Genomic DNA, 12,449 nt, shown 5'->3' with positions numbered 1-12,449 from the left:
GTTTTTGTTATTTGACATACCACACATATTGTTAAGCCTTTGGCAACGATAGCAGCTTAGCTTCAATCAGGGGCGGATCTAGGATTTTCTCGAGAGGGGTAGTGGATTTTCAAAAAAGAATTCTGAACAAACAAGCCAAAGAGTCGTTTTCATGCATTTTTTTGTCAAATTTTGACCAAAAAAATTTTGTTTTTTGGAGCCCTCCCACCTCAAAATTAGTGTAAATTAGCACTCAAAGCGCCTTTAAAAAAATGTAGTGCCAGTCAAAAAAGGATAACTCAAAATGATACAAAGGGGGGACCCTTTGGGTCAGCAGGTGGTCGAATCCCTGATGAGAAAGTAGGCGTCCGCCCCTGCCCGCACCCCCCAAATCCGCTGGTGGCTTCAATGCACCAAAAATTCTTGTCATGAAACTCCGTACTATTTATCTCTGAAATTCTGCTTTTTTCTAATCATAAAATTTTTTTTGGAAGAATGAGAAAAGAAAATTTCAAAAAAAAAACCAGAAAACTTTAATCACATCAATTTTTGTCGTAAGCTCAATGCCATACACAAAAAAGATTTTTTTTTGCAAGAGAATTTGGACTTTTCACGTATAACGTATTCCGGTTGCGAACGTATCCAGCAGATACGCATCAACATCTCACATTAGACTTTCCTGGATCATAATTCGCCTTAAAAGACGGAAACATAAAAACATAGCACGAATGCATGCAAAGCCAATGTTCCTAAAGGTATACAGATTAATTTCGAAATATTGTAATCATAGTTAGATTAAAATTAAAATTTGAAAAAATTTCATTTGTGTTATGAATCTGGATTTTATACCGCTTATCAATCTTAATATAAAATTTGATTGGCAAAAAATGTAGAAACTTGCAAGTCGTAAGTTTGCGCGAAATAAACAAGCTAAAAATTCAACGACAACTCACACTGGTTTTGTCTGGAAAATGTTTCCCCTATAAAGACACAAACTTAAAAACATAGCACAAATGCATGCAATGCCAATGTTCCTGAAGGTATACAGATCAGTTTCGAAAAATTTTAAAAATTGTTAAATTAAATCTAAAAACTGAAAAAAGCTGAAGACGGTAAATATGAAAGTTGTAAAAAATTTTTAATGATCTTTTTCAGTTAATTTTTGGTCAAGCTTCAAAATGTTGGAAATTTATAATTTTTGGGTTTTCAAAGATTTTAACAAAAGGATTTTCGAAGATTTTAACAACAGAATTTTCAAATGCTTAACAACTTTTTCAAAACTTCTTAAAGATTCGAAAAATTTGCATAGAATGCTCTCATTGTTTCAGTGAGTCATCACTTTAAATCAATTTTTTGAGGATTTAGAGGAGACAAGTTTTACTTTTTCTGCAATTAGAGGGCAAAAATTTAACAAAAATTGAGATTTCATCGCAAAAAAACTGATTTTTTTTTTGAGATTATATGGAGTTAAAATAGATTTTGGTGGAGTTATGATGCATTGCAGGGTTCTGAAATTGTTCAATTTTGCAGTTATATTAGACAATGTTGAGTTTTTCGTTAGACATATCAATTATAAGGGTAATATTTTCGGCAAGACTTTCTCCCCATAATCTATTTTTATCCGAGAAACTTCAGAGAAGGTTGTAAGTTTCTCGAAAACTTTGCAAGATTTTCATTCCGGTTGAGAAGGTAAATCTTGCAAGACTCCTATCAGACTTTTACAAGGTTTGCCTTCTTTTGCAAAAAACTTGTAACATTTGCATCCCATGTTCAGTAACGGACAACTATATCTCAACAATTTGATTTCTTGAAAGTTAAAAGGGTCCCTTAGGTATTATCGTTCGGCATCCAATTCTAGTCGACCACCCCTAAAATTCTATAAAGCGCTGTTAGCGACAATACTTAATAAGTTTGAAGTGGAAACCCACCACTTTAATTCTTAAGATAATTCCAAAACAAAAAATTTAAATATCATTTTACCTGCATCAAATTTTTACGAGTTTTAAGAAAAATTTTGGTTAACGTCATAGTTTTTTTCATACAGCTTTTGTGATGGATTAAAAAAAATAAATCTACCTACCAAGATCAACAAAACTTTCAATTTTTCCCAGTCCCCTGCTTCTAGATCTGGCTTTTTTACCGACTCTGATTCTGTTTGAGCGGGTACCTCTGCTGATGGAAGCGAGTCACGGTATGAGCCACGAGTGACGTCTTGGTACCCCAAGTGCTCTGCTTTCATTGGAGACAAATGTGGAAAAATTCCCATTAACCAGTCAAGATATTGCACCTTCTACGAAAAAAATGAAGCCACTGACCAATGCGTCCAGAAAAATACGACAAATGTCAAAATGTCGTGGCACCTGAACTGTCCTTTTGATGATGGCAAAGCCATTTTTCATCAAACCACGCTCTGCGATCCAGATGCAAATGGTAGGTACATTCAAAAAAAAAAGAATTGTCGGTGGCTGCTTGTGTAGCACAGAATGTTCCGACCATGTTGAAGTTGTTGTTTGCAAGCTATGTGATGAGAAACCTATTAAAATGCGTAGAAAGGTAATGATTTAGGCGTAATTGACATCCTAAGTCCAAAATATTTTTTTTTAAAAGTGCTATATATATATATTTTAAATCAAATATTGTTAGCCTAAATTTTTCAGATAACGAACGGCAGTGTGGGGTTGGTGTAATCATCTCAAAAACCTCAACAGAAACGATTTCTTCAAAAATTGTTTCTTCAGAAAACAAGTGAAAAAAATCTGCTTAATTTTCCGTAACCTTCACACTAAATACAGTTGTGATTTTTATAAGATTGAAAAGGCAATAATAAATAATCTCACAAAACTAATGAAAAAATAACTAGAACGGAACATTTTTCGAATTGTCTTATGTTAGCCAATGTGATACCAATTCACATAAAAGGACCAAAACAGATCCAGATAGCAATAGGCCAATATCTCTTTTATCTGATTCTTTTATTGATGAGGTTTTTCAACATGCAAGTCGGAAAAACTTGGGTAATTTCATATTTGATTGATTACTTTCATTGTTTTTACCCGTTTTTTTTCGAAAAAGAAAGCTTAAAAACAAATCGAAAAACAAAGTTTTCAAAATTTTGAGTTAAAAATAAGAAACGATTTTGTAACGCTGCACATTGTTTTTTTTAATCGTGAACACCCTTTTTCTTCGATTTCCACAGAAATTTTATAACGCTCTCAAAAAACAGTGCTGAGCAACATAACCGGACAAAACAAGCAAAATTTTAATTTTCAAACGCGTTGTTCTCATATTGCGTTAAGGTTAGAAAACAAGTAAACAGAACAAAACTTGCCTGGTGTACCGTCAGAATTATTATTGTTCAATTTGTTTTGCCTAAGTTTTTACACTGAAATCATGTTTATTTGACTTTTTTGTTAATCAAGAACTTTGTTAAAAATACCATTTATATCTAAGAGAAAATTCTATCAAAAAGTCTCTTACACGTTTCAACAAATCTCCAGATGATTAAAGTTTGCGCGAAACGTTTAAAATTTGATTGAAAGCAAAGAGTTTGGGCTTTATACAGTAAAGCGGCCTTTTTCGGCTATCAAGCAAAACGATTTTACACCGGTTGAATTACCACCGTTAATTATCGTTTTTTATGTTGTATCTCAATGATCGCTATTTTCCAGCGCTGAGTCTTCTGTATTTCAGAGTTGTTGGCAAAGCTAAAACGGTGATATATCAGAGCTATTTCAGTAATGTTTCCGTAGAAAATCATAGCTAAAACTAGATTGTATCTAAGACTTGATGGGACAGAGGTCGCAAATATGTTCACAAACTGTTAGTTGGGGAATCGAAGCCCGGTAGGGCACTACTTTTGCTCAATTTGATAGTTTTTTAATCCTAAAAATTAGCAAAACTAGCGTTTATTTATCGATAAAAATTAATCGATGGTGATCGCTTTTTTTTCATTTTTTCTCATCGCATTTTTTCAGTGTGAGCTCAACCCGGGATCTTAAACAGGTTTTAGAGACTTTAAGCAAATAGAATTTTGTCGCGGCTTTGTAAGCGGCTACTTTTGATATAGGCTTTTTGTCTCTTCGCCTTTTTTTGGGTAAAAATTTCGGTTCAGAAATTTGCAAAACAAAAGTTGCTCCCTAATCAATCTGGTGAACTTCTAAGCAGCTTTTGTTCTGCTCACTTTGTTTAACTTTTGACCAGTTTAGTAAATTCAAGTTTCAGAAATTGCGAAACAAAAAAGTAAGAGAAGCGTACTGTTTTAGCTGAGCCTCACACGGTTGGTCCATGGACGCCGAATTGCGTCAATTTTGAGGGTGACAATTGTGTAAATTTACCCATTTTCCAAAGACGATACTGCACGTATTATGAAAGAGATGAGTTTGGAACATGTCAAACCAAAACCACTTCCAACATTGATCTTGCTAAGAGCCTATCCTGTCAATTAGAAAAAGATGATGAAACACTAGAGAGAGAAAAAGTTTGCAGCATAGACGAACAGGGTAATATAACAATAACTATAAAAAATGTAGGCTCTTGTGAAAAGTCGCGTTAAATTGCGTCACACTTTCTTGTTTAGAAAAACAGTACATCCGTATCAATTATCTCTTGATGACAAAATGATAAAAATCTCTTAAATTTATTAAAACTTCTAAGAACTATCTAAATTATTAAAACTTCTAAAGAGCTTGTAAGAAAGTCAGTTTTTAGCCTCGGAAGTTTTTTTCAAGAACTGCTTTCGATGTCTTTTTTCAGCGAGAACTTAGGAAAAACTTTTACGAGAACTTTTTAGCGAGTAATTAGGAAAAATCAGTGTCAGTGTTACTGTAAGTTAAAAACCACCTAAGCAGAGCTGCTTATCGCAAACTATAATTGCAGGGGAATCCTCGACAAAAAATGAAAGCTGGAGGCTGTTGACATATGATTTAAGTAGGGTTTACATTAGGTCAAAAAGTCCTTGCTGAAATTGCACGAGCGCTTCATAGGTTGATTCAATTATGTTCTTAGAGAAATTTTCGAAAGGAGAAATTTCTTTGAAAAGTTGTAGGAAATCGTTTCCACGAAACAATTGAGATACATTTCAATAAGAGGTTAAACTGTGTTTTATTGGCGCATTTTCCGGTTTTTGTAGTTCACTGCATTCAGAAACAAGTTTTATCAACTGTTCAAAATGTTTGAGCACTATCAATGGAAACTCAAGAAGAAAGATGTTTCTCATAAGAAGTCTTGGGGCGATTTATTTTTTTTCCAGCTTTGCTAAGTCTTAGAACTTTTTCGCATTAGAACTTTTAGAGTTTTGGTGTTACGCAATAGAAAATTCGTCTGCCTAAAGTTGCTTTTTGGGGATTTGCGTCTTGAACAAAGAAGCCGAAAAAAATTGAGGCCTGAGGAACGCCTGTAAATACAGAACCAGATATCAACAAGTCATACCTGAACAAGCTTTTTGAATTTTGATTGGCGATAATTCATATTGTTGCGTAAACCTCAAACGAAGGCTCTCGGTCTACTGGTACGATTCAGATGCAGCACAGTACGATGGCACACCGTGTGAAAACTTTTATGAAGTGGTAGAAACTTGATCTGTATGCATAAAACTTAAAGCAAATCATACATTCAAAAACTAATACATAACTCTTAAAATCAAAGTCCCCATCCACATAATCATCCTTACACTGGCCAAGGACAATTGAACACACTATGTTTTGTACCCTAAAATCTTGCGACATTGAGATATATCAAACGAGGGGGAAAAATTCAATAAGAGTTTGTTGACAAGAATTATTGGCTCTTACTTAGAAAAAAAAAATCATTTCAAGTAACATATTGGAAATTTTCAACTGATCTATAAATATTGCATAAAGGAGATCAAAAACACGGGTCAAACAAGTATAAAACAGAGCTACATGGACAAAATGGTTTTATAATGTAATTTCACATTAACAAAATTTTTAACAAAATATTTAATAGCTAGATTGAAGTTTTCAATTGTGATTTAATTTTTCCGCGTGCATTTACTTTTAGTTAAAAGCAGCTGGTTGAGTGCTTGGGAACCAAAATGCGAGCAGTTTCAATCAGAAATTTGTGGAAGATTACGAGTCAAGCAAAGCAGATTTTGTAATTACTACGCCAGAGACCCAGTTACTGGCAAATGTGGCGAGTTTAAAACCAAAGATGTTAATTCTACTGAACTTTATGGATGCCCAATTGGGGAAATTGAGCAAGACGTATTTGAAAGACATCATATGTGCGACTTGAGTAAGAAAAACGAAATGTCATTCGAAAAAAAACTGACATTTTTCTTGTTTTTTTATTCGTTGTAACCACGATTAGAAACGAAAGATAACACAAAAACCCATACAACTTTGAGGCTCTAAACATCTCTACTGGTCTCGAACTTAAGTAAGTGTTACGTAAAGTATAAATAGATGGACACAAAATCTTTAGTAAAGTATCAAAAACAGCCAAATTGTGGTTTAAAACAATTTGGAGCGTTTTTTGCACCGGATTCAACCGCAAGTCTAACGGAGAAAAAATTATGAACCAATATATTCTGAGTTGCGTGTAAATGGAAAAGACGTAATTCATTTTTAAGAAGCAATCAGAAAATTTGTTAATGCAAAAGTCAATTTGTAAGAGAAAGTATGTCTCAAGGTAACCAAAAAACCACATTTGCAAAAGTTGCTCAAAATCGACAGATCGCTCTTTTTTTTCATTCTCTCTGTTCTAATTTTTGCAATTTATAGAATTGTCAGTTTAGAGACTGAGTATATGTTTAGGGGAAGCTGATGAGAAAGATTTCTTGCCTTATGTGACAGATTGGAAAGATTGGAAGATTGTTTCTTGTGACTCATTTAAGGATGATTTTTGTGGTGATCGTCTCATCAAACAGAATAGGTGACGTTTTATAGAGTATACGTGCCATTATTTTTCGTTGATTTGACCGTCGAGCATACGAGTGTAAAGATAACCAGTTGCAGTACAAACCAGCCGAAAATGGTCTGTATAAATAAGCCGAAGATTACGTAATTTGAATGAAACGGCGACATACATTTTAGATGAATAGTATGTATAAGTTACTTCTTTCGGCTGGTTTATATGGTAGCTGCTTTATAAAATAGCTGGTTCATTTTGAATCAAGCTTAGATTTGCAGTTGAACTATTAGGTTTTTCCAAACTTTAACTAGTAAATGCTAAAAAAAAATTAGCGAGGATTGATTCGTAATACTTCTGTATAATGACTTCACTCCAAGCCAGACTGCACCAATTGAAAAAGCGTGTGTGAGAATTATGATCTTGACATCTAAAAGAACGACGACGATCATTGCAAGAAAACAGAAAGTTTTAAACAGTCATCTTGCTTTTTACTCTTGAGTTAAACCTATACTTAGAGAGAAATTTCATGGCCGCAGGGAGGTAGTTCCCATTACAAGAAGAACAAAAATATTAGAAAAAGGCAGAAGCAAAAACAAATGGAAAGTAACAAAATGCGGCAAATTGAATGATGGAGAAGCTCAATTCACAGTGAGAAATTCGTTCGACATAATAATTGACCAGAAGAAAACCGATAGAACGGTGTATTCAAGCCACGTAACCGGAATCCAAACAGCTCGAGGAGCGAGAACCGAGAGCAATGTGAACGAGATCATGATCATTGTAAGAGCACTTAATTCACAAAAGGGACAAACGTACTCAGGATGATCGTACTCCGAATAATTGAGCAATGGCACAGAAGTGAACAAGAAGATTGAAATCACAGATGGGGCTGATGTCACTACTAGTTGACCAAATAAATTGCTCAAAACCGTACAGCCAGAACAGGTTCGGACAGTTCAGCCTAGCGTTAGAACAAAGGACAATTTCAATGTGTCTGATATCCTTGTCGAACCCGGTGCGGTGCATGATGATCCACCTCCAAGGCCAGAATCTAGGCCAGACCCAGAAACACAACCAGAAGCAGATGATCGCCTTCGTAGAGATGCTGCTGCGAGAAGACGTGTCGACGAAGCAAACGTTGAGAGACGAAAGAAGGGTTCGCATATCGGAATGAACTGGTTTTTTCAAGGGACAGAGGCAAGAGCAAGATCAAGACTATTTTTTGCCCTGGGGAACGAAGGTAGAAAGAAACTTGTACAAGCTTTCACGCACTTTCCCGCACTTTCTGTTTATCTAAGCCTGCTATCATTTAAAGAATTTTTTCAAAACTGTGTTTACGCCTTCAAGATGGAAGTAAATGTCACAATGGAACGTATCAAACTATACAATTCCTGGTACATGGAGACTAACGAGTCATTTCTGTCATTTCACTCGAGGTTGTCGGCTCAAGCGGCGTGCTGTAATTGGACTGAACAAGAGGAACGCAGTGTCTTTATAGCGGCGCAGAAATTTTGATCAACTTAGAGTCTTTATAGTGGTTAGGGAGAGCTCAGAAAATCATTTTGGTCGACCCAAAAAAAAGTCGACAAAAGTTTCAAAATTTTTTTTGAAAATCCGCCAGGCGCGGATCTCGAGAAATTCCTAGATCAGCGCCTGATTGATACCACATCGAAACTCAAAAAAATACAAAAAAAACTACAGACTACAGAATGTATGCAGTATGGGCTGGTATATTTTCTTTTTAATTATACGAGACACAATTTCAGATTTTGCGTTTACAAGAAAAGGCGCTCAGACGGAAAATGTACAACGGAAATTACACAGGATGTTAATTTTGCCAAACGAATATTCTGTTACAAGGACACCGATGAAGATACGTCCTTCTCAGGAAGCAAATTATGCCACCTGGACCCACCAAGTAAACCTTTTCAGTTCATATTAATTAACCCCCACTGTTCTCCCACTCCAACATTTAAAATTTTCAACATATAAAATTCCGAAAATTTTTTTGTTCAATAAATTTCAGAACGTGACCACTAATGAAAGGTCAAACTCCGTTTTTAAATAATTAAGTTCAAGCTGACTTGCATTGTTTTCATAGGAGAAATGTAACTTATCAGCAACTCTTATTGTCTAGCTAAATGCATAGTGAAACACGTTTATACTGAACCATTTTTTTGCTTTTTGCAGTTTTTTGTACAGTTTCTCGAGCATAGTAATTAAGAATAGTAATTGCTAATATACGTATGTACCTATTTTAAAGAGTTGCCAAAACCCTATAGAAAAAATTTAACGCTCATATGAAAAAAGAAACACATTTCGTTTTAAGTCTCCAATTTTTGGCAATAGGGGGGTATGTAACAAGATCCTATCCGTTCAAATAGTTATTTTGTCCTTTCGATGTCTTGTTGTTTGTACTAATGATGTTGCTTGCTGCGTGAAAACTCAGGTTATTAAATGCCATCTTCTCATTCTCTTCAAAGATTACAGAGCACGTCGCATCAGTGCAAAAATTTAATTTTTCTCCCAGAACCTAATCTCAAAAATAGTTTCATAATATCTCAATTTTGAGCAATTTAAACTTTTGACTCAAATAAGCTTTTGAATTACCATTTCTCATTATGCAATGAAAACTGGATTAAAAAAACAAATGCTGCAGCATGCTACAAATTGGAAAACATCAATTGCAATTTGATGGACTATTTAAAGAAATCATTTGATGGTAAGATTTAGGTGTTGTACTGTACTATACGGGGTCACAGTTTAAGACTTTGATTTTCATGCATAAAAAGGCTTCTTCTAGAACTTATAAGTGTTTCAAATGTCGAGTAATTGCATTGCAAAGTTGTTACAGGCTCTGCAAGTTGTTGAATGTTTTGTTTGTAAAACCTTTAACATATAAAACCTTTTTTTGTCCAGTTGTTTTTTTCCTAAGAGCCTCAGAGTGTAAAAACAAACATGGTCTTTCTGCAATAATTTTGGAGATTTGTGCCTTTGTTGAAATGAATTTAATGCTATTCATTTTTTGTTTTAGGCTGGATAAGGTTCTTTTGAGTATTGAAAAACGTCATTTCTCAAGTTTGCTAATTTTGTGTTGAATTGGGTTTCATCTCTAAATCTAATTTTTTCTCTTGGTAGAAAAGTATCCTGAATATTATTTAACAAAAAAAAACATGGGTAAAAATTTTTACCGTCGATTATAATCGTCATTTACGCAGATAGTTAACTATTAAAAATGGTTTTAACGATTGGTGCTTGAAAAAACAGAGCAGAAAAAACTGGAACTTTGGTGCAAAAAGAAACAATAAAATCCTAAAAACCATCAATAGATTAAGATTTCGGCCAAAATGTGTACTCATCAATAGAAATTAAAGTCAACTAAGAACATTAAAACGAAACAACATCAAAAAAATTATCAAAGAAAATCAAATTTTGAACAAATAAAGTAAAGTAAAAAATCATATTTTAGACTACAACTCTCATAAAAAGTATTCCAATTGAGGATTTAAAAAAACCACATCAATTATTGATGAAGTTTCACGTGAAACTAAGAAAAACTTACAGGCATTCTTTTTTTGTGAATTTTATAATTCTGACAGTTTCTAAGTCTCTGAGTTATAACTAATTATTTTCTGATATATTTTTAATGTACCACTGCTTAAATGGAAACGATTGGAAATGAATGGTCGTTTGACTCAGAACAAATAGGTAATACGCTAGAAGGTGTTTGTGCCAAAGTAAGAATTTTCTAATTGAAAATGTATTTTTTCTCTAGTTGACGAAGGAGAGGACTATAGTAATGAAGTAATTTACAGACCAGAACTGACTAATTGGAAGCCTGACTGTAAGCTCTTTTTGAACGACGGTTGTGGGAGTTTACCAATTCGGCAGACAGGAGAATGCAAATACAATAACCGAAGCTCAAATGGGCAATGCTCTCGGATGACCACCACTGACTTTGATTTTGCGAAAAAAATTTCTTGCTTTTCAAATGATAGTGACAGTGGATTTGAGAGAGATTTTACGTGTACTGAAAACTCCCCAAGTAAGTTTCATTCGGTTGACCAATTGATTAGAAAAAAAGTAAATTTTAGCTCAAAAATCAATATTGATTTCAATTCGAGCTTATAATTTGAAAAAAAATGCTGAAAGAGAATGCAAAAATATAAATCTACATGTAGGAACATTCTTTTTTAATCCCAAGGTTTAAATGTCTCGTGTGAAAATTACATTATTTGGTTATTTTTAAAGGCATTACAGTGTTCATCAGAAGGTTTTTCAATTACTGAAAACCTCTAAAATAGTGCATATTGACTCCTCTAGACAATTTAATGGCTTTTCGACCGAAACACGAAGTCGCAAAGTAGTACTAAATTGGGACATTTTGGGTCGCGAAGGGTTTGAATTTGAAAAAATTTTGTTCGTAAACGACGAAGAGAAGGATGATATAGTAAATCAAATACTCAAAGATTCCAGCAGTTTTTTTTCATAAACACAAGTATATACTGATGAATAACATAAACTATTCGTACTTAAAAAAATTTTGACAACATTTCGCCATGAAGTGACTAAAGGAGTCCTATTTCATTACTACTGGTCCCCGAATTATAAAAAAAATGGATCCAAAAGCGCCAAACTAGGAGCCCAAAGTGGGTTTTTTTTCTTCAGAAAAATGTCGACTTTTTAACTAGCCAATTTTGACAGAAATTTTTTATCGTTCAAAAGGTATTGTTGTCTTGCGCTAAATTGGAAAACTTATCTCATTAACTTGGAGTATAGTAACTGTGTCCAAAAGTTATTGTTGTCTTGAGCCTAAAATTGAAAAGATATTTTACCCGCGATCATTTTTTGTGAAGTTATGGGGTTTTTTGATTGCCATTTTGGCCAATTTGGGACAATAAAAGCTCGGTATATTTTGAGCTTTCAACGCGTAAGCGGAGATTCATCCCGTCCTAGAAATTGTTCCAAATAGGTTGAAAGAAGCTTATTTGCCATAATTGATTTGCTAAAAGGAGCGAAATCTATCCTTTCGTACTTTATAAGGCGTGAGGCGGCGATGATTGTCACAAAAAATCTCAAGTTTTTTCAATTTATTTTATATTACATTTTTTTAAATGTTATTACTGCTTCATAGGCCATAAAAGGCAGCGGAACATTCAGAGCTTCGCCCTGATACGAGCAGTTTAGTTTGATATATGCAAAGTAAGTAATAACCACTTTTCCTTCTATGAAAATTGTATGATAAAACTTTTTCTATACGATAGTAAATGAAATTCTGCTTCAAATCATGTTTTCAGTCCAACAACAAAACAAGACTGCTCGTATAAGTCCAAAGTCCATTGTTCCAACTGCCTATTAAGGTCTATTGAGCAAAAATAACATGGAACAATTCAAATGTAAAAAAGTGGAATGGATTTTTTTAATTGAGATTTTTTTGAAAATCATTCCCCCACACGCCATTAAGTACAAAGATATAAATTACACTTCCATTAACAAACCAGGTTGGCAAATAAGCTTCTTTTAGCCAATTTGGAACGATTTCTTAAACGGATTAAATCCCCGCTTTCGCGTTGATAGCGCGAAATATATCGCGCGTTAAT

Source organism: Symsagittifera roscoffensis, chromosome 10, assembly GCF_963678635.1.
Source record: "Symsagittifera roscoffensis chromosome 10, txSymRosc1.1, whole genome shotgun sequence".
NCBI lineage: Eukaryota > Metazoa > Xenacoelomorpha > Acoela > Convolutidae > Symsagittifera > Symsagittifera roscoffensis.
This window is presented reverse-complemented; position numbering follows the sequence as displayed.